The sequence below is a fragment of the Girardinichthys multiradiatus genome, chromosome 12 (assembly GCF_021462225.1).
Source record: "Girardinichthys multiradiatus isolate DD_20200921_A chromosome 12, DD_fGirMul_XY1, whole genome shotgun sequence".
Classification (NCBI taxonomy): domain Eukaryota; kingdom Metazoa; phylum Chordata; class Actinopteri; order Cyprinodontiformes; family Goodeidae; genus Girardinichthys; species Girardinichthys multiradiatus.
Genome location: NC_061805.1, coordinates 9,295,547 through 9,319,619, shown reverse-complemented (window position 1 = coordinate 9,319,619; position 24,073 = coordinate 9,295,547). Strand labels below are relative to the sequence as shown.

Here is a 24,073-nt window from a genome sequence, read left to right as displayed (position 1 = left end):
CCAACAGCGAGGTTATATTTCACATTCCTAGAGCCAGCCTAAGCATCCGGGGATCGGGCCGCCCAATCCTCTTTGCACCGGTCCCCCTGCAGGTGGTGGGCCCACTGGGGGATGGCTTTGCGTCTCTCATTTGGGCTTGGCCCGCCCAGGTCCCGCGAGGAGCAACCCAGCCACCAGGCGCTCTCCAACAAGTCCCGACCCCAGGCCAGGCTCCAGGGTGGGTCGCCGGCTCCACGGTACAGAGCGATGTCACGTGCCTCGATGCAATGGTCCACATGAGGGTGTCTTGAACCGCTCTTTGTTTGCCCCGTTACCTAGAGCCTGTTTGCCATGGGAGACCCCACCAGGGGCATTTAAGCCCCAGACAACATAGCCTCTAGGATCATTAGAGCTCTCAAACCCCTCCACCACGTTAAGGTGGGGCTTCAAGGAGGGGTCTGTCCAATCCCTTTTAAAAAAATGTATATGCTGTTGTGAATGAGAGGATGTTTTCTTCTTTCTGTCGCATAGTGGCTCTACGTCTTGTCAAATGGCAGATTTTTGAGATGAAAACAAGAGACTATAAAAAAATCATTTTACATATTTCTCCACATATATTGTCACTGTCTTTAGGGACTCGAATTGTCACTTCGCTCACTGAGGAAAAAAAAGGACCCGAGCTTGTGCAGGAAGTTGAGAGATATCTGCTAGAAATAGGATCACCTCCGCACATAGCATGGGCTCTGGAACACAGCTTCTACTCTGAAGAGGCAGCGGGCTGAGGTGAATTTGCTTTTCGCCATTGTTGTAATTATGAAAATGAATATATTATTTAATATTTAATAATAATACTTTATTATATTTATTAAATAATATTTTGGTCTGTTAAAGGTTGTCCTGTGAATACCAGCCCAATAAGGCGCTGGTATTCGGACAACATTGAAAGTGATGAGCCAAGTTCTGACATTATTGAACTGCAAAACTCACACACACGGAATGAATTCACACAATTTCTTAAAATACAATAATTTATTAACAAAAACAAGTTAACTCAAAGTCAAACATATTTCAATCAACAAACTCTTCACCATGCTAATCCCATCCAACTAAACTACCAAGCAGAATGAAAGAATAAGGAAGACTAATGGGCTATGCACAATGTAAACAAGTTGACCAAAGATGGTTGAAAGCCCTGACCGGAAGAGTGATGCAACATTACCATGTAATGTTATTTACGTTTGAGAACCAAGGATTATCTTGAAGAATCTGGAAATTAAGTTAAGTTAGTCTTGGAACTAACTTGGGCAATAATTGGTATACCTTTAAACAACCATTCACGATGCAAGATCAGATAAAATATTATTTTAATAAATAATATTTGCTGAATAAACCAACCTTCTGGATGACCAATTCTCAACGGTGTTTAATTAGCTGCCTTTATTTAGTAAAATAATATTTAAAGAACTATTATTTTGAATAAGAACCAAATATTTCTGGAGAAATGGGCTTAATGGGGTTTACTTGGTTTTCAAGTTTGGTAAGATAATATTTAGGGAAATATTATTTTACTGGATTGAAAACCAACAACCTTTTTGGGTAAATGATCTTTAGCAGGCAAACCACGTGTTCTTAGCTGTTAGCAGTTAAAGCTAACAAAAGAAGAGTATAGCTTATCAGAATCACACATATACCTTTAAAATACCACTAATAACAGGGGTTGAAATGCATAAGCATGGACAGCACGTTATGGCCGATGTTCTGTGTTTAAAATCCACCTTTAAATAAAGTTTGTCGTAGCTTAAAAAAAAACCCACAGAACTCACATACGTGTGCTGAACAGATAATCTGCTAGCACTAAGATAGCTGAGTTTCAACACAAACAAAACCAAACTTCATAAAACAAAATAATGTTTAGATTATTTCATTCTAAACTACTTCTCTCTGCCCATACCTAACCTCTCAGGTGAACCATCTGAGGAAAATTAGTCAGGGGCGAGGAAGTTTGAAGAAAGCTTCCACAGTGAACAAGGGGTTAGCTGTGGGGAGGGGCGGCTCACTCTGTCGGCCGGCCAAACTGCACGTTACTGCTGTAACCACGGTGAATGCAGTCCCATTGTCCTTCCTTCAGACCAGTAAAACTGCTCCACTTGGCGTTGTAAAGACAGGGTCTCTGCTGGGAACCTTAATTACCCCCGTTCATGAATGAATACCGGATACACAAACAGCAATTCATTCGTACTTAACTTAGTGCATATGATCGCGTGATCTTTTGAGACTCTTGGATCCAGTTTGAAGAGTTATGTCTGTTTGCCAGCAAAGAGACATTAGTGCACTGTGTCTCTCTCTCCTGATCCCCTGGGGAACCCGCGTAGAAGAGACAGGATGTAGCAAAAGCGGTCCTTTCATTTGGACAGTGACATCACGGAATGTCCGCTGTTATCCCTTACTAGTACAGTGAGGGTCTGCTGAAAACATCTGTTGGATTCCTTGGTCAAGAATGTATTTAACACCAAATTTCCTGGATCCTTGGGGTATGCTGGGGACAAAGAGTCCAAATGGACCATGTTCTCTACCTGTTTTGTCGATGTGGCCACCAGTAGCTGTGGCCATAAGGTCTGAGGTGCGTGTCACACCAACAATTCTCAATCCGGTGATGGACACCAGCGGTAAAGGATGCTGCCAAGCTGAATAAGGAGCCCTATTGGGCCTGGCTGCCTTGTGCAGACGGGTACAGTTAGACTATGTGCCGTGGCCCGGGAGGTAGCAGAGGCAAAAACTTGGGCCTTGGATGAGTTCTATGAGGCCATAGAGAAGGACAACTGGTCACCCTCAAAGCGATTCTGGCAGACAGTCCAGCACATCAGGAGAGGGAAGCAGTGCTTAACCAATTCTATTTACAGTGAGGTTGGGGAGCTGCTGACCTCGACGGGGGAAATTATTGAGGGGTGGAAGTAGAACCTCGAGGATCTCCTTAAGCCTGCCATCACGTCTGACCTGGTGGAAGCAGAGATGGAGGACTCTGACTTGAACTCATTCAGTCACTAAGGTAGTTAAAAAGGTCCACTGTGGCAAGGCTCCACCAGTCTGTTGTGTTCCAATGCATTGTGGGTTCTTTAATAACCAATCTTATTGCTTATGCTTGAGGATGGTATTTTATTAACAGCACGTAGCTAATTTCTTCAGCACTTCTAAAACAATACAACGTCTTAAGTATCGCAGTGCCCCCTGGTGCCTGCTCCCACTCCTACAACTGAACATAGCCAAATGTTGTTGGCTCCAATAATTACACAGCCCTGTTAATAACTTTCATGGACAGGATTTCTAGGCATGGCCAAGGGCCAGGAGGTATCTGGTATGACAGATGACAGCAATGTCTTCTCTGTACACTGGGAAAATACAATCTTTCTGCAGACTCCAATTGTACTGAGGCATTAGTAATGCAATGGAGATCCTTATCACTGCAGATATTATGGCTCCTGTTTGTTAAAAGTTATAAGGCATCTGAACTCCCCTGCAGTGTTCTCTTATGCATACATTTTAGTTGAGCTTTGACCTTTGGAAACAAGCAACAGCTTTTCTAAAAATATGATGATCCAGGGTTTGTTTCTGAATTAAATGAATTTGGGAAATCTTCAGGCTCTGAGAAACATGATAGTTGGTTAAAAGATCAAGTCTGTGCCAAAGAACTGATAACTGCAGCAGACCTACCATCAAACCAGGTAAAGAGATGTACTCTTAAAGGGAGAACTTGGCACAGCAGAGCAGCAGGGGAAATGCACTGGCCTTGGCAGTGAAAGGTATGGATGCAGATTTTAAAAAGGATGTCCCAGGTTAAAGGTCACCCAGCATGAACAGGATATCCTTCCCTCCTATCCTCTCTGACTTTTTCCATGTACACAAAAAAACCTTGTGGGTTACTCCTTTAACCTATATTATGGATGTATGCTATGGGACAGATAGTAAGTAGTTATAACCAGAAATTAGAATTATAACTAAGTATAACTATAAGTATAATTATAACTAAGTATGTTATAAGTTCCCCTTCTACTTCCACAGAACAAAAAAAAGATGGTAGATAATAAAATGATCCTATATAATAAAGTTAAAGTTAATGAGTGTAAATAAATTTAGTTTGCACTGAAGAACATTTTCTTCTCTTAAGAAAGCATTAACCCTTTACCATTTTCAACGTTCATTTTGTCCATTGAATTGGTCATGGAGACGGACAGTATTTTACACATTACAACTTTTGTTTTTTAAAAATAAGAGACTCATTAGAAATTCTGATGTTTTAGTCTTTTTTTTCTTTTAATCTGATCTTTTTCTGTAGCATAATTAACCAAATACCATTCACGGCTGCATTGTGTAGCAGTTTGTAAGACTGCTGAATTGCAGCAAGAAAGTCTAGGTCTGCATCCTAGCCAGGCCTTCCTGTATAGAGTTGGCATGATCTACCAATGCATGTGGCTTAAGTGTACGTGTCTGTGTGGATGGTTGTTTACTTTGTTTGCTTTGGATGTGCCCTATGATGGAGTGGCAACATGTTCAGGGTGTACCCCACCTTTCCTTTATTGACTGTTGGAGGTAAGCACCAGGTGTTCTTTGGCCCTGCAAGGATGAAGCAATTGTAGAAAACAGATGGATGCATGGATAAAAATGATCATATGTGACCCTGGACTGAGTTAGTAATGACCCAAATTAAGTTGTCCATGAATCAGGTGTTTTCAAAGTGTAACAAACCTTAGGGTGAAATAATTCAAATTCTTTTCAAGGTTTCAAGGAGGCTTTTATACCTTAAAAAGTGTGAAATAAGCCGAGGAATCCTATTGAAAGACCCACATTACCTTAAATGAGATCTTAAATTTGCTTAGTTCTTTTGGAATTATGATTATTGATTGATTAATCTTTATCAATAATTGTAAATAAAAATCATAATTTGACAACATTTATTTCTTAACCAAAATCCTCATTTATGAATCGAGACCAGAGATGTCTTCTGGTGTTGTAATTGTGGCTCAACGCCTTTGATAATTACAACCGATAAATACTCAGTAATAATTAATAACTATTACCGGAGATGTCACTGTTTAATCGACCGTTTCTGCCAAAACGTGTGGAACTTTTAACCTTATCTTGACTGACAAACATCTCTTGCACCAAAATAAAGCCAGAAACGCCTTCTCTTTATCTATGTGAATATTTATTAAATCACAGCCTGATACAATCCGTTCTTCTGATTTAATAATCTTCACCTACTCAAACATGCAAAGTTCTACACAAAAGGTGTAAAATATCTAACTAAACAAAAATAAAGCAAAACAGCAGTATGGGATCAAACCAGCAGTTATGGTAAAAATGATAATATGACAAAAGGGATATGGTTGTGAGTGGAGGGTGAGGCGCAGCTCCACTGTAACTCAGTTATACTCAATCACAAAACCTCCCCCAACTCTTGAGCAGACAAAGAGTTATAAAACTTTTGGCGGCAAGCTAGCAAGCAGTGATGTTGAAGACAAAGAAAATGGGGAATTTCACCATGAGGTTATTTTAACAGTCCAGCCTCACAGCACACCTGCGCTTGCTCTCAGGTGTCCAATAACCCCGCAAAACACACACACAAAGCTGGGTAGCGCAGCAGCTTCCAGGCATCTAACATGGCACATCAAAGTTTCAATAAAAAGGGTTACATGCACATATCATTCAGAACACAGATTAAATAGTGAATCTCATCGCACTAAAACCTATAGGTCTATAGGCCTCCTTGTTTCCACACAACCTTTCAACTCTGCTATAAAATGTTTCAATGACACTAAGATTAGGTCCACAATGCAACCTCAAAGGTGGGACAGTGCCCTGTGTTTGATTTGTTCTATTTTTGTCCCAAGCCTGGATAAATGCAGAATGTTGCTTCACGAAAGGCATCCGGCGTAAAACTTTTGCAACTTCACAGTATATCAGTTGAGGCCTGGGTTAACAACAGCCACCATTGGTGCTGGTGAACAGGGTACCCGTGGAAATTGAGTTATTGTTGGTCAGCAAAGAAGAAGAGGAGGAAGACATGTTCATAGGCAGAGAGAAAAGAGTAAAGGCAAGAGTCCAAAAGAGAAATTAGGTACTTTGAACGTTGCGATGACACAAAAAGCTAAAGAGTTAGCTGACTTGATGCAGAGGAGGTAGATGGACATGCTGTAAGTTCAGAAGACCAGGTGAAAAGATAGCAAGTCTAATAGCATGGGAGCAGGGTTTAACTGTAGGAGTGTAGTTTCAAATAGGGTGATGAGTCGAGTTTTGCTGAATTTAGTAGAGAAAATCCTAAAGTCCACCACAGCAGACACCTTGCAATCTCCACAAACACACCTGGCTGATAGCCTAAGTAGTACAGTTCCATTATTATTATTATTAATTTTTCTTCCTTTCCCTTTTCCGATCTGAAAAGTTTAGAGACAGGAGTTATGTTAAATCCCATCATCATTTGAAAGAGCTAATTTGTTTAAACCTAAATTCATGTTAAGCGTTTGTTTTGTATTTTTCTCATTGAATGACATAGACAGGTGTGAGTTAGACAGAGTATAACCTTGCCCAGGCTAACCTTGTCCTGCCCAGTAATAGGCCTTTGAGAAACAAACTGAACTGTGAACTCCCGTTACTACCAAGAGGAACACAGGGACAGTATTTTTGTTTTTTATTTTTGCTTCTTCATGGATCATGGATCATTGAGTCTAAGATTCTATGATGGATGGACCCGGAAGCTTCAAAGACTGCGATTAATCACACCCTTTGAACATAGGGGGGATGTTGGGGCCATCCATTTTGGTCACACATTTTGACACACGCAGCTCAACAGACGTCACAGCTCTGACGTCACCGAGAGTGTAAAACCCAAAGGAGATGAAGTTTCGGTGCCATTTCTAGCCTGTCTCACAGGACAGCGTAACGGAGGCGCATATCTGGAGAGACAAAAGCTCGCAGGTGAACTTTTGCTCCACAATGCCATTCCCGCAAGAGCTTGAAAGCTGAAAATCTGTCTGATACGAGAAGATCAGAAGATTTATTTGCCGATCGAAGACCACGTCACACTCGGCGCAGGTGAAACCCAAAGAGGTTCTATATCCAAGGATATGAGTTTTCCTCCTCGTTAATTCAGTCAACTAAACGGTTCGTCATCTTTTCCCTTTCCTGGACAGATGAGAAGTTACCATTTTTTTTTCCTCCTTAATTCGATCATGGACGCGTGATCCCCCTCCCCTCCTTAGATCAACAGGAAAATAAGATTTTCCTAAATTTATTCCCATAGTTGGGAGTAGGAAAGAACATGCTTAGATTAGAAACTATACAGGTCCTTCTCAAACAATTAGCATATTGTGATAAAGTTCATTATTTTCCATAATGTCATGATGAAAATTTAACATTCATATATTTTAGATTTATTGCACACTAACCTAAATATTTCAGGTCTTTTATTGTCTTAATACGGATGATTTTGGCATACAGCTCATGAAAACCCAAAATTCCTATCTCACAAAATTAGCATATTTCATCCGACCAATAAAAGAAAAGTGTTTTTAATACAAAAAACGTCAACCTTCAAATAAACATGTACAGTTATGCACTCAATACTTGGTCGGGAATCCTTTTGCAGAAATGACTGCTTCAATGCGGTGTGGCATGGAGGCAATCAGCCTGTGGCACTGCTGAGGTCTTATGGAGGCTCAGGATGCTTCGATAGCGGCCTTTAGCTCATCCAGAGTGTTGGGTCTTGAGTCTCTCAACGTTCTCTTCACAATATCCCACAGATTCTCTATGGGGTTCAGGTCAGGAGAGTTGGCAGGCCAATTGAGCACAGTGATACCATGGTCAGTAAACCATTTACCAGTGGTTGTGACACTGTGAGCAGGTGCCAGGTCGTGCTGAAAAATGAAATCTTCATCTCCATAAAGCTTTTCAGCAGATGGAAGCATGAAGTGCTCCAAAATCTCCTGATAGCTAGTTGCATTGACCCTGCCCTTGACAAAACACAGTGGACCAACGCCAGCAGCTGACACGGCACCCCGGACCATCACTGACTGTGGGTACTTGACACTGGACTTCTGGCATTTTGGCATTTCCTTCTCCCCAGTCTTCCTCCAGACTCTCGCACCTTGATTTCTGAATGACATGCAGAATTTGCTTTCATCCGAAAAAAGTACTTTGGACCACTGAGCAACAGTCCAGTGCTGCTTCTCTGTAGCCCAGGTCAGGCGCTTCTGCCGCTGTTTCTGGTTCAAAAGTGGCTTGACCTGGGGAATGCGGCACCTGTAGCCCATTTCCTGCACATGCCTGTGCACGGTGGCTCTGGATGTTTCTACTCCAGACTCAGTCCACTGCTTCCGCAGGTCCCCCAAGGTCTGGAATCGGCCCTTCTCCACAATCTTCCTCAGGGTCTGGTCACCTCTTCTCGTTTTGCAGCGTTTTCTGCCACACTTTTTCCTTCCCACAGACTTCCCACTGAGGTGCCTTGATACAGCACTCTGGGAACAGCCTATTCGTTCAGAAATTTCTTTCTGTGTCTTACCCTCTTGCTTGAGGGTGTCAATAGTGGCCTTCTGGAAAGCAGTCAGGTCGGCAGTCTTACCCATGATTGGGGTTTGGAGTGATGAACCAGGCTGGGAGTTTTAAAGGCCTCAGGAATCTTTTGCAGGTGTTTAGAGTTAACTCGTAGATTCAGATAATTAGGTTCATAGCTCGTTTAGAGACCCTTTTAATGATATGCTAATTTTGTGAGATAGGAATTTTGTGTTTTCATGAGCTGTATGCCAAAATCATCCGTATTAAGACAATAAAAGACCTGAAATATTTCAGTTAGTGTGCAATGAATCTAAAATATATGAATGTTAAAATTTTCATCATGACATTATGGAAAATAATGAACTTTATCACAATATGCTAATTTTTTGAGAAGGACCTGTATACCGGATGCATCCTCGCCGCCTTCCTCGGGAGGTGTTCCAGGCATGTCCCACCGGGAGGAGGCCCAGGACACGCTGGATGGACTGTGTCTCTCGGGTGGCCTGGGAATGCCTTGGGCTCCCCGCGGAGGAGCTGGAGGAGGTGTCTGGGGAGAGGGACGTCTGGATGTCTCTGCTGAGTCTGCTGCCCCCGCGACCCGGTCCCGGATAAAGCTGAAGACGGGGAGTACGAATTTGAGTACGAGTACGAGGGATTGGACAGGAGTTGTTAAATTTATGTTTGTTAATAAGGAAGGTCTTGACCTTTTTTCTGATGCTTATTTGCTGAGACAATTTAGTCAGAAGTCTGAAGCCATTTGATCTGATGTCTAAGGATGTTTTCCTGAGACCTTAGGATGTCCTAAAATGTACACTGTACCAGCTGCAGCTTTCAATCCTAGTCTAACATAGGCATTTTTACTCTGTTTACTGTGTTTTAATGTGCAATTTCAGTGCAAATATTTCAGTGTTCTTCTCAAGTTCTACTTAGGTGTGCACAGTCAAAACATGTTTTCTTTCTGCTTCAGAAACATGCTTTGCTTTGAATGTCATACAGGTTTTAGCTTCAGTGCTCCAATCACATTGACAGTGATCTGAATTGACCCTGCAGAGCTGGCCATGTGACATAGACAGATAGGAAACTGCAGCTGCCAATACAATCCCACTTTTAACTGTGAACGTCATTGTCAAAGCTGAAAAAAACGTTACAGAAAAAACAGATTTGTTGTATTAAAAAAATAATGTCGACAGCCTGTACTACAGTTTTGTCAGCTGTACACATAAATAGTGAGCCTCAAATTCTCAGCCCAAACTGTGCCTGCATAACTTGCTGGGGGTGCTGCGGACATAAAATCATAGACAATACAAGAACAAATGTCAGTAGGAACTTGACATAGAGGATTTAGAAATCCCTCGATCAGAACAATGGTTTAGTATTTGGACTCATATAACGACATCCCTTGTTTATTTCCAAACCTCACAACTTATATGTTTCCATATATCACTGCTTTAATTTGCTTTCGGTTGCCCTGTGACATCTTAACAGTTGTTTTAATGTACTTCCTGTTACTAGTATTCCCTGTCAGTATGGTGCTTATGTTTTGTCAATCACGTTTACCTAACATGTCAGGACTTGCTAAATGGAGGACCCTGGAATGCAGACTAGCAGGCAGCATGACGGTAAGTGAAAAAAAAAAGGATTTAATTAACAATAAAACTCTCTTACAAGAAGAGGCAGGAACAAAACAATAAACGAGCAGGCCAAACAGGCATGGCATGATCCAAAAAGGAGACACGATCATTATCCAGAAAACGACATGATTTGAAAAATGTTTCCGCAAGGAATAAACTGAACAGGTGTGTATATATGGAGTGTGAACCAGGTGGAGCAAGGAGACAGATTAGCTCGGAGCAGGTGAACCGAATAAGGTTAATTGACAGGAAAAAACATGGCTTGAGCAGAACAAAAATCCAAGGAAACAAACTAATAGAAACATAACTAGAAAAACATGAAACAAAAGCATAAACAGGAAAATAATAAACAGAAGCATGATTCAAAACTTGAACTGTGAAAAACATATAAAGAGAAAACCAGAAACCAAAAACCAAACAACCCCAAATCATAACATAACACCAGTCAGTGCAGTTTCACGTTGTTACATCAGACTCTTGTAATGTTGTAGAGTAACTTGAGGTCAAGTAGTTGTTATCTCATCACAGGACCGTGAGGAGAAGGATGTGACCCACGTTTTCCGAGTACAAATTCAGCATGTGCTCAGTATGTTCACTGGTACTGGACAATCTCTTTTGTATAAGCAGAAGAACATACATTTGAAAAAACACAAATCTATCCATTAGCCATTGGTTGGACTTATCCATCTCGTAAACAAGCAGGCCCATCAGGCAGATATAACCAAATGAGCAGACATATTTCAATACAATATTGTGAGTACTGCAGAACCTTGTTAGTTTTCATGGCACGTCATTTTAACAGATAACAGGTTGCCAACAAATAGGATGGAAATCACAACACATGCTCATTTCTTTTTTTTTCTTTTTGTTTTTCCACAGAGCTTTAAAATGAATAATTATCAAAACAACATACATGTACAGGTTTTTGGCTGACTTTTAGATATGACTTGTAAAGTGGTTTTACTGGTCTGCAAACTGCATGATATTTGTGTTCAGACTGAAACCCATTTGGGAGAGACCTATAAAATATTAAACACGTCTGTAAATTTCACTCAATACACCTCCAGCAAATGAAAGGTAAGTGGTCATAAAAAATCCAAATGTCTGGTGCAACTAAGGGAAACCCTTAACTAAAAGCAAAAACGGATTCAGAAAATTATAGACATTTGATGAGTAGAATATTGAATATCTGTTTAAATAAACTTGCTACTTTTTTATTTATATCATTTACTATAATTAAATATACAGGTCCTTCTCAAAATATTAGCATATTGTGATGAAGTTCATTATTTTCCATAATGTAATGATGAAAATTTAACATTCATATATTTTAGATTCATTGCACACTAACTGAAATATTTCAGGTCTTTTATTGTCTTAATACGGATGATTTTGGCATACAGCTCATGAAAACCCAAAATTCCTATCTCACAAAATTAGCATATCATTAAAAGGGTCTCTAAACGAGCTATGAACCTAATTATCTGAATCAACGAGTTAACTCTAAACACCTGCAAAAGATTCCTGAGGCCTTTAAAACTCCCAGCCTGGTTCATCACTCCAAACCCCAATCATGGGTAAGACTGCCGACCTGACTGCTGTCCAGAATGCCACTATTGACACCCTCAAGCAAGAGGGTGAGAAACAGAAAGAAATTTCTGAACGAATAGGCTGTTCCCAGAGTGCTGTATCAAGGCACCTCAGTGGGAAGTCTGTGGGAAGGAAAAAGTGTGGCAGAAAACGCTGCAAAACGAGAAGAGGTGACCAGACCCTGAGGATGATTGTGGAGAAGGGCCGATTCCAGACCTTGGGGGACCTGCGGAAGCAGTGGACTGAGTCTGGAGTAGAAACATCCAGAGCCACCGTGCACAGGCGTGTGCAGGAAATGGGCTACAGGTGCCGCATTCCCCAGGTCAAGCCTCTTTTGAACCAGAAACAGCGGCAGAAGCGCCTGACCTGGGCTACAGAGAAGTAGCACTGGACTGTTGCTCATTGGTCCAAAGTACTTTTTTCGGATGAAAGCAAATTCTGCATGTCATTCAGAAATCAAGACTGGGGGAGAAGGAAATGCCAAAATGCCAGAAGTCCAGTGTCCACAGTCAGTGATGGTCTGGGGTGCTGTGTCAGCTGCTGGTGTTGGTTTGGATGTGAAAGTTTTAACTTTGTTGCCTTTTTCTCAGATGAATGCTGTTCCTGTTGTTGCTTTGCTAATTCTGTGCACTGTGGCTGCTGAAATTGTTCATATCAGTCAGGCAGGAATTTTCCTGTCTTGTTAACCAACAGTTATACTCTCAAAGTCATTGTTACGACCCCACTCGATCCAGCAGGAGGAGTGAAGAGCGTCCAGGGAGATCTGAATCCGTCAGGAACAACGAAGAAGAGAGTATTCAGGGAAGAAGAGAGTAACCAGCGAAGAAGAGATAAACCAGCGAAGGTCCAGTAGGAGGGCAGAAGAAATCCGATCCCATCAGAAACAGCAGCACCAACAGCACGGAGGAAAACGGCGCTCCGCAGTGACATTGGCTGGCCAGTCTGTTGATGATGGTACAAAACAAAACACACAAACATACACATACGGCCACCAGCCGTAACATCCTCCCTAAAAATATAAAACACAATGTCCATCCCACAACATCTATATAATAAACTCTTGTTTTTATAACTCCTGTCTTGATAAAGCATCAGCCAAGATGTTTGCTGAACCCTTCTTGTATCTAATGTCCAGATTAAAGTCTTGGAATAATTAAAGCCTAACGCAGGAGTATTTGATTATGGTTGTACATACGTGCTAGGAAGACAAGTGGGTTATGGTCAGTGTAGACCACAATTGGAGAAGGACAGGATCCAAGGTATACCTCAAATGTTGTAAGGCCAAAAGCAAAGCCAAGGCTTCCTTCTCAATGATGGACTAGTTAAGCTGGCTTCTGTTAAACTTCCTAGAAAAATAACAAATGGGATGATCAGCTCCATTTTTACCTTCCTGTAGGAGGACAGCACCAGCTCCCGCTGCACTCGCATCAACCTCAAGATTAAAGGGCCTTTCTGTATCTGGGGCAGAGAGTACAGGAGCATGACATAACAGAGATTTAATGCTATCAAAAGCGTGTTGACATTCTGGGGTCCATACAAAGTTGACCTTTGGACTTAATAGACCGGTTAGAGGATGAACAATAGTGGAAAAGTTGCGACAGAAATTCCTATAGTAACTTGCCATACCGAGAAAACGGCATAAAGCCTTTCTAGTGCAAGGCACAGGGAATGACGTAATGGCAGAAACTTTTTCTTTTAAAGGTCGCACTTGTCCTTGGCCTACCTGTCTACCAAGATAGGTCACTGTGGCTTTCCCAAAATCACATTTGGCGAGGTTTAAGGTCAAAGAAGCTTTAGTAAGGCCAGTGAACACTTGTTTTAAAATAGTTATGTGTTCTGTCCAGGTGGAAGTATATACTACTATATCATCCAAAAATGCACTGCAGTTAGACAAACCAGACAAAACAGTGTTTACTAGGCGTTGGAAGGTTGCAGGGGCATTACACATCTCAAACGCCATCACATTGTACTGTAAAAATTGGTCTGGTGTAACAAAAGCAGAAATATCAGAAGCTCTCTTTGTGAGGGGTACTTGCCAATATCCTTTTAATAAATTGTTAGATAAATGTACATACATTATTCAGTTTTCATTCTACATTACTTATTTACTATCTAGATGTGCTGTTTATATTACTGATTGAGAATGGTTGTTATCTCCTTATATGCATAGAGGAATATGATGTTGCAACATGAGCACAGGATGTGAGAACAGTCTGTTTTCACATAAAGATAAACTCCCTCAGCAGGTGAAACCTCATGTAACTAGGGCGTTCCTTTTCTAAGAAAAGCATGAAGAGCGGAGACTGTCTTCAGAGTGTGTTTGGAGGATTGTAACTGAGACAGTCTCCGGGACACTCTCCTTGCAAGTTAAAACAAACTAACTTCTCTGTGTCTTTCTTTGTGCAGATGTTGTAATGAGTGTTGGGGTTTAAACCTAACATTTAAATGGTCCTTTCGAGCCGGAGTCCAAGATACCTGACGATCCTAGCGGGTGAGAGAGATCCAGGTAAAACTCCGTGGCCACGGTAAAAAGACCTTTTCCGGGACTGGTTCTCCCTGGCAAGCTGGGATCCAAGGGTTGACGGAACTCCAAAGACGCAGAGAAGTGTGAGTAAATCTTATGATTAAAAAGAGGGATGAATGACAAAAGAATAAAATAGTAAAACCCTGACAATTCTAGACACTATCAGGTACAAGAGAAGAATACAGTTAAATTCCGCAGGAGGGTAGACTCCCTTAGTTGAAATAGACTAATTAAATTCTACGTTAAGGACGGCGGAGTCCTCTGTTAGGAAACTAATAAAAGGAGCGAGCGAGTGTGAGAGTGGAAAAATAGCCACCACTAGGTGACTGTTTTTCATATAAATTAAACAAGGAACAAATGGTGAGCCGTTGCGGATGCATGTAGGCAAGAAAATTCCACCTTAACGGGTTGAAGTGAATTTTACCGCAACAGGTTAGTTGATCACCATCTTGTTTAAAAGGTATTTCCAGTATTTAGAACACACCAGGTGTTAAAACCATACTGGAACTAAAAGTCGCCTAAAAATGGGTAAGGGACAAAGTAAAGAAAAACAAAAGTTACTTGATAATTTATCATGCAAAGATTGGAAAGTAGTAGAAAAGTGATGATCTGACAGAACATGTGAACCCCCTGTTGGAAAGAATTAAAGCTAAATATAAAAAGAGAGCAAATTACACTGAAATAGGAAGGTGCCGACAGAAACCAGATGAACCATTTGATGAATATAGAGCAAGAATGGGAACGGTGTTCAAGGTTCACAGTGGTCTAGAACCAAGTGAAGATGCAAACAGTGCCTTCCAACAACAGTTAAAAAATGCACTCCATTCAGGTTCGTCACCTGAAATACATGGCTGGGTAAACCGCCATTACATAGGAATGAGTGGAGGCTTATTACAGAATTACATCAACCATGCCCTGCATGCAGAAAAAGTTATAAAAAGTAAAAAGACCAAACAAAAAGACACAGTGTTCTACCACGAGGAAGAGACAGCCTGTTTTGATAATGCAGTTTATTATCAACAAACACGAGGCAGGGGGCGTGGTAGAGGTCGAGGAAGAGGTAGAGGCAAAGGACATTTTGGAGCACAAAATCCAAGAGCATGCTGGTCCTGTGGAAAAGAGGGACATATGGCTAGAGACTGCCAAAGTAGCTCTGCCCAACAAAACTATAGTGCGTGACTAGCACCAGAGCCGCAGGGGAAACTGAGCAGACAACCCCTTGGTGAAATGACAGAAAGGGTACTTTTGACTGAGGAGGGAGAAAATATATTAAATCTGGAAGAACTGTTCTATGTAGAAAAAATTAGACCAGAAATAACATTGATAGTACAAGGCACACCTATCACGTTCCTTTGTGATTCTGGAGCATGTAGAACCACCCTCAGAGAGCCACTACCACATGCAAAGCCTAGTGGAAATTATGCTGTGGTCAGAGCAGCCCAAGGAGTGACAAAAAGGGTTACTGAGACTGAACCCATATGGCTCAGAGACCCGGAAGAAAAAACATGCCAACTTTCGGTACTGATATTGCCAGAATGTCCAGTAAATCTATTAGGTAGAGATGCAATGGTCGCCTTACAACTAATCATATTGCCAACTCCTGATGGATTAAAAATAGCTAGGGAAAGGCCTGAAAATGTATATGTAATGCAGGGAGTGGGAAGCCCAAACTATTACTATACATTGGATATCCCAAATAAAGCACCAACTTCCACGGGGTCATTTCTCGTAGATGTAGGAAAAAATTCCATACAAAACCCTCAGGATGTAATGTCACCTGATGACCTACATGTTACAATGTGGTACACAAACAAACCAGACACCAAATACAAAAGCGAATTTGACAAAATCACTCCAGTAAAAATAACAGTGTCATATGTGTACTCAGACGTGACGGCAAATGCCGCAGCTGCAGTAATACTGCCAGATACAGTCAAAAGGTTGTTTAGACAATACTCAGAACCTCATATCTCACTGTGTAAAGAGACAACTGAAGAGTGGAAAAACTTGGGCCAATTAGTAAACAGTGGTGAAAGAGCAAGAGATTGGGTTGCAACAGGTGTAAACACCTGGTACAGTCAATCAACCCTGATGACAAAAAAGGCATTGTTTTGGACAGTGACTGTCCAATCCGGAGTGCATCTAGACAAAAAGGAAAAGTGACATATCTTCTTTACTAAGGAACAAGAGGAACTGTTGAAGCTGGTTCCTGAAAAACTATGGTCTCAAGGGCCAACAGATGTTGGCCTAGTCAAAACAGCGCTTCCTGTTGTAATAAGACCCAAAACAGAATATAGGCCTAGAGTGAAACAATACCCGCTAAAACCTGATGCAATGATAGGAATTGAACCAGTTATTACATATTTGAAAAAGGCAGGAGTGTTGATTGAATGTGCTGAGTCACCCTGTAACACTCCTATATTCCCTGTAAAAAAGGCACCTCCATCTGTAGGGTGGAGGATGGTTCAGGATTTACAAGCAGTTAATAATGCAGTCATTCAAAGATCGCCGTGTGTAGCAGATCCACACACACTGTTGAATTATCTGAACCCAAAAGCTAAGTTTTTCACTGTAGTGGACATAAGCAATGCATTTTTCTCTGTGCCGCTGCATAAAGACAGTCAGTACTGGTTTGCTTTCACATTTAAAGGAAAAAGGTACACCTACACAAGGTTACCTCAGGGATATTGTGAGAGTACAACGATCTACTCTCAAGTTTTGACCTCCAGTCTGTCCACCTTCGAGCCTCCACAAAACAGTCAACTATTAACATATGTAGATGACATACTGGTGGCATCAGAAACAGAAGAAGCATGTAAACAGGACACTTTAGCTCTCCTAACACATCTAGCAGGAGAAGGCCATAAAGTAAGCAAAAGCAAGTTGCAATTTTGCAAAGAAACAGTAAAGTATTTGGGTCATCAATTAAGTTCAGGAGGAAGAACAATAATGGAAGAGAGAAAAACAACAATATTACAAGCACCAAAACCAATAACAAAAAAGCAAATGATGTATTTTCTGGGTCTGGCAAACTATTGCAGAAGTTGGGTGCCCAATTATTAAAAGACATGCAACAACAATCACCAAAGCAGGAACAACAACAATGGCAAAGAAAAGGGGCACAATTAAAAGATGGTATTTTCACCTGACCAGAAAATAAACCAATCCTACCAAAAAACCTATACAAATGGGCAGCAATATTGAGTTATGGTAAGTCACATGTCTCAACAGGAGGGATGACAGGATTGGTAAACCAAGTATACACAACCTACGGATTCAATTCCTATTCAAAGAATTTTTGTAGAAGCTGCTTAGTATGTGCAAAACACAATGCCCAAGGGAACTTAAGGCCAAAAAGGGGACAATTTCCCAAGGCCAAATACCCTTTTCAACATATCCACATGGATTTCATAGAACTAAACAACAGCGAAGGGAAAAAGTATTGTTTAGTAATAATAGATCCATTCTCAAAATGGATAGAACTATTTCCAACAAAAACACCAGATGCATTAAATTTCTCAATAGCAGTGTTTACCCTAACTATCATTGTTTGTGTTGTAGTAATAGCATTGTGGTATCTGTTGTAGCATTGTAGCTCTTCATCTGACCTTCAGAGGTAGTCCGGCTACAAAGGGGGCTGCAATTATAGTTTGGAGTTGTCTCAAACCGGTGAAGATTGTCCACAGCTCTGCTACAGGTTTTTAGGAAGGGCTCCAATTTACAGAAAGATGTTCACCCCTACACACAAAAAGATATTGATAATAGGGAGCATCATCTCAATCATAGTTGTAAGTGCCCTGTTAATATGGGAAAGAAATCACAAAATGCAAAAAAGAAGAGCAGGGTACTATAATCCTAATCGATCCAAAATCCAACATGAAATATTAAAAAACCTCTGTAAAACTACAGATGGGGATAGCAGTAGAACAAAAGAATCGTATTTCTGCTATCAAACTAACAGAACACAGACTGTGTTCACTTTTGATCGAAACTTGCAAAGCTTTAAATCTAAGGCACGCAGCGACATCTGGTGGTGTGGGGATGATAAACTGTATGACAGGTTGCCATACAACACAACTGGTTTGTGTGCATCAGTGTCATAAATTTTTCCTGTATCTGTCATTCCACTCTCAGTAGCTGATTTACTGGCATCAGTGAGCAGCATATTTCCACACACTTGGAAAAACAGAGCAAAAAGATCAGGATGGAGTAAAGATGACCCTACCTACATAGACAGCATAGGAATACCAAGAGGGGTCCCTGATGAATATAAATTAGCAGTTCAAGTAGCAGCAGGCTTTGAATCCACCATATGTTGGTGGTGTACAATCAATAAAAATGTAGACAGAATCAACTACATCCATTATAATGTGCAGAGATTAGGAAACAAAACTGAAGAAGGTTTCTCCGCTATCCATGAACAACTGTCAGCTACCTCACTTATGGCTTTCCAAAATAGAATTGCCGTTGACATGCTCTTAGCTGAGAAAGGAGGTGTTTGTTCCATATTTGGTGGTCAGTGTTGCACTTTTATACCAAATAACACCGCAGCTGATGGAAGCCTGACTAAAGCGTTGGAAGGCCTTAGATCACTCAACGACAAAATGAAAGACCATTCTGGAGTTGACACCTCAATGTGGGATGGTTTTGGGGAAATGTTTGGAAAATATAAACAACTAGTGTTTTCTATATTAATGTCTATTGCTGTGTTTGCAGCTATTCTCACCTTATGTGGATGTTGTTGTATTCCTTGTATAAGAGCCTTGTGTTCTCGAATAATCACCTCTGCTATACAACCAGTTAAAACAGAGCTCTCGGAGATGTATGCCCTTATAAGACCAGATGAGGACTCAGATGAAGACCCTGATGAGACAAGCAACGAAGAGACGTCTCTGCATTTTCCAGACTTGTATCCAGACCCTGATGGTTATTAGGGAGGTCCTCTGAGTGTAACTTTTTATGCATTGCAATGATTTCATGACTGAAAATCTGAAAATAAGTAGTCACTGAATGATGTTTAAAATTGATATAATGCTAAACTGAATAAACAGGAGGGAAATGTTAGATAAATGTACATACATTATTCAGTTTTCATTCTACATTACTTATTTACTATCTAGATGTGCTGTTTATATTACTGATTGAGAATGGTTGTTATCTCCTTATATGCATAGAGGAATATGATGTTGCAACATGAGCACAGGATGTGAGAACAGTCTGTTTTCACATAAAGATAAACTCCCTCAGCAGTTGAAACCTCATGTAACTAGGGCGTTCCTTTTCTAATAAAAGCATGAAGAGCGGAGACTGTCTTCAGAGTGTGTTTGGAGGATTGTAACTGAGACAGTCTCCGGGACACTCTCCTTGCAAGTTAAAACAAACTAACTTCTCTGTGTCTTTCTTTGTGCAGATGTTGTAATGAGTGTTGGGGTTTAAACCTAACATAAATCTAGTTTGCTTACATACTGAGCATTTCCCAAATTATCTACACAGTCCTCAATGTCAGTAACTGTAAAATAATTTACCTTGCGGTAATCGGCAATGTCACGTAAGCAAGCAGGGAGAACTCCAAGAACTAGAACTGTGTTTTGCAAATCCATTTTGCAACATGTACTCTGTCTCACTGTTCATTAGAGCTCTTTTAACAGGATTTATTCTATAAGGATGCTGCTTAATGGATTTAGCATTAGTGACATCAATGTCATGTTCAAGTATTGTAGTGCGTGTCGGTATATCATTGAATAGGCATGGGAAACTGCTTATCAGTGATAAAACAACATCTTGCTGGCTCTCAGGCAAATGAGTAAGACAATTTGAAATCTCCTTCAACATTTCAGAATTGGGCAAACGAGGACTTTGGTGAAAACTGAAGCGAAGAGTTAAACCATCTTCACCCGATTCAGAGCTGACATCATTTGTCACAATTTTGGCTGCACTGCCACTGGGTTTTATTTTATTTTGGTCTGTAACTGGGTTAGTTGTTCGAATGTAGTATGGTTTCAGCATGTTTATATGACACACTCTGGTTTTTCTCCTCCTTTCAGGAGTGTTTACCACATAATCAGTTTCACTCAGTTGATCACTAACCTCATAAGGACCTGAGAACTTGGCATCAAGAGCAGATCCAGGGATAGGTAGTAATGCCAAAACTTTGTCGCCAACCTGAAAGTGACGAAGAACAGCAGAAATATCATAACGCCTTTTCATTGATTTCTGAGAGTCACAAAGGAACTCTTGTGCAATTGCACGGGAAGAATGCAAATGCTCACGAAACTTACAAACATAATTCAAAATGTTCTCCTAAGTGGAAGTGTCAGAGTTAAAAAGTTTCTCTTTCAGAATTTTTTATGGACTGCAAAGAGTATGACCGAACACTAGTTCTGCAGGGCTAAATCTTAATGATTCCTGAGTGGATTATCTAGCTGCAAACAGTACAAAAGGGATGCATTCATCCCAGCTTTTCTTATTCTCAAGGCAGTACTTCTTTAGCATAGACTTTAAAGTCTGATGCCAACGTTCTAAAGCTCCTTGAGATTCTGGATGATATGCACTAGAAACAGCATGTTTAATGTCTAGTTCTTTAAGAACCTGTCTAAAGAGTTTCGATTTGAAATTTGTACCTTGACCTGTCTGTACAGTTTTAGGAAGACCAAATGTAGAAAATAATCTGGTCATGGCTTTAATGATTGAACTAGCAGTGATTTTACGGAGAGGAATGGCTTCAGGGTAGCAAGTGGAGGCGCACATTAAGGTAAATAAAAAGTGACTACCAGATTTGGTTTGTGGTAAAGGACCCACACAATCTATAATGATGCGTTCAAATGGTTCTTTCACTGCAGGAATTGGATGGAGCGGAGCATTTGGTATGGTCTGGTTAGGCTTTCCAGCCGTCTGACATATGTGGCAACTGCGGCAGAATTGAACCACATCTGTTTTTAATCCAGGCCAGTAAAAGTGTTTTAAAATCAGTGGGTACATTTTTGAAACACCCAAATGTCCTGACCATTTGCTTTCATGTGCTAATGATAAAATATTCTGTCGATAACTAGAAGGAACCACAATCTGTAAAGCTATGTTCCAATCAGCACCAGGAAGTTGTTTTAGATTCAACCAGGGGAACTTTGAGTCACAGCCAATTTGCAGTTACTTTTGAGCAGCTTCAATGCATGCAGTTTTGTGTTGCAATACAATTACTGTGTAGTTGAAAAGAAAGTGACAAAAGGAACACCTATCTTATATAAAACGTACTTGGCAGTAAAAACAGCAAACAGCTTTCTTCCTGAAAAAGGCTTTTAGATTGTGCTCTTATTTAATAAATTTGACTTTTCAGTAGGATGTAATCTTTGTGGATGTTAGCTAGAGTCCCAAATTAGATTTACTCAGTGATTATCTAAAATAAGGTCACAGGTGTGCAACAGAGGTCAGGTATTTACAGCTCATAAATACCCCACATGACTCTGAAAAACAAAAACAAACGTTTCCCTTTTTACCTTTTTAATAAATGCAGCATTAAATGATGATCAGGGATTTCTACTCTGGCATCAGCCAAAGATATTTATGTACCCTTAAGCAGAAGTCCATTTAAATTCTTATCATCCGGGTTTAAGGTAATAGTTGGTTCTTGTGCTGCTGCAGGTCTTATAGCAAGATGTGAAAGGAACTCCCTTTGGCTGTTGATGCACCACAGAGCAAAAATGTCTCATTGTGTAGTCTGCTGTATCCTTAATGACAGACAGCCCCAAAGTCTTATTTTTTAAACTCCTTTTCTTTATTTTTAACTGTTTAAGAAACCATACCATGTATCAGCAGTAGAAATCTTTCTTCTTGATGATTATCCGCAATTCCAAAAGAATCCAGTTTACATTTAATGAAGTGGTCCGTTGCAGGAATGCCAGAGGTTGCATTTTTTTTCCCCCTCATTTGTGATTAGAGCATTTTAGACCTGTACGGAGTCATTTCTTCTGAACTTGCACACATGATTGCTTCAATTTGCTTTTTCTTCCATCTGGAGGATTTGTGCTGTTCTTTCCAAAACCGGGACACCAGACAAGCATTGATTTGGATTTTTTGATTGTGTCTGTTTAACATTCCAGCCAGTTCCATGTGGGTGGTTTGATCATTGTGTCATTTAGTTTTGATGAAAAAACTGATTTTTTAAGTTTAAATGAAAAACTTACATTCAGGTGGCTTCATAAATCTGCTGAAAATATTGTGACTGTACGAGTGCCTTTGTGTACCCACATGGTTTTATGCATCTTTTCTGTTGCTGTTGGTGACTGCAACATTAACACTGCTAATAAGGCTACATATATTGTCATTTTGTCCCTTTGACATCAAAATACAAACATTTGAAACCCCCAGGAGGTAAACGGCTTCGACGTCATAGTGAAAGCATTTAATGGGTGAATTTGTTCAACCCACAAGCCACAGTGGCGTGTTTGAAATTTCAACTGATAAACGACTTTTAATTCCCACAACTGACCGGCCACTAATATCATGTGTTTCAGGTTTAATCTTCTTTAGCTATGCAACGTGCCCCAAAAAAACATAAGCACAAGTCATCATATGCTTATTCCCATCAGAGTGATTTCTTCTCAGTTTAGGTGATAATTTATCTCATTAGATGCCTTGAGAGGACCATTACTTGCTTCAAGATCTGCTCAAATATTCCAACAAATATTATATGCTCTCACCTCATTTGTAGACTATCCTCTTTCCAAGAAAAGAAGTGTCTCTGCTAAATGCTATACAATTATATTACATGTCAGGAATTGGCAGAAAAGCATATGAGTCAGGGAATTAGATAAACTGGTGAGAGTGGGTGGGTAGTGTTTCTCAGAGCTCAGAGTGATGATGTTAATGTGGTAAAAGCAGCTTAGCTAAGCTCTTTAATGATTACTATCATGTCTGTAAATCAATGTGCCAGATCAGATTTCAGTATTAAGGAACGATCGAACTGTCCTGGCTTTATTTTACAGTGAGCGAGGGGAAAGGGGCAGAGCTGGAACCGGAGGACAAACTGCAAGGTAACACGGTAAGAATGTATGAATCAAAATGGTGAATATTACTAAATAACAAATCTGCCTTACTTGGAAGTGGAGGTTGATCTGCCAGGAGGGGTGAGACAACAACGGAGCTGCACACTAAGATGAACGGAGCAGGCAAGTACTTGACTCACTTTGAGGTAACTCTGAGGTTCTGTTGGAGATGTTATTGTGTGGGAGGGTGGACAGGGTTCGCTTGAGGTGGCCCGTAGTAGTTCCAGGAAGAGCACCGTCGAAGTAGCCGCCAGCCAGTAGTTCCGGAAAGCAGAGGGTAGGCAAACCAGGTTTGAGCAACGGAGGAACCCAGAATGCAGACTAGCAGGCACCAGCGTCAGCAGGAGGGCCAGAAACAAACACAGAGTTCAGGCGGGTGACCAGGAGGTTGTCCCGAGCAGGCACGGAGTTCAGGCAGGCGACCAGGAGGTCGTCCCGAGCAGGCACGGAGTTCAGGCGGGTGCCAGGACCTGCAACACACAATCCTGGGCGGTCGCCAGTGAAGGCGTGGAGACAGACAACAAAGACGTGGAGACCATGGCGGCCAACAGCGAAGGCCTGGCGAACCCTCAGAGGCAGAGGCGATGCCTGACGAACATTCAGAGGCAGAGGCGGCACCTGACAAACTCTCATCTCTGGGTTCAGAGGCCAGAACGACAACAAACTGTTCCTTGAACCGCTCAGGAACAGGGTTCAACAGGGCTTCCTCCTCGAACCCCTCGTCTCTGGGTTCAGAGGCCAGAACGAGGACAAACTGTTCCTTGAAC

At 41.0% G+C, this 24,073-nt stretch overlaps 1 long non-coding RNA gene across 1 annotated transcript; it reads left to right on the top strand.

The window, feature by feature from the left end:
• The first annotated feature begins 12,598 nt into the window (after window positions 1-12,598).
• Window positions 12,599-14,870, top strand: LOC124877490. Its single transcript, XR_007040544.1, has 2 exons — window positions 12,599-12,698; window positions 14,151-14,870. It is a non-coding gene; the product is annotated as an uncharacterized LOC124877490 (long non-coding RNA).
• Window positions 14,871-24,073: the final 9,203 nt, after the last annotated feature.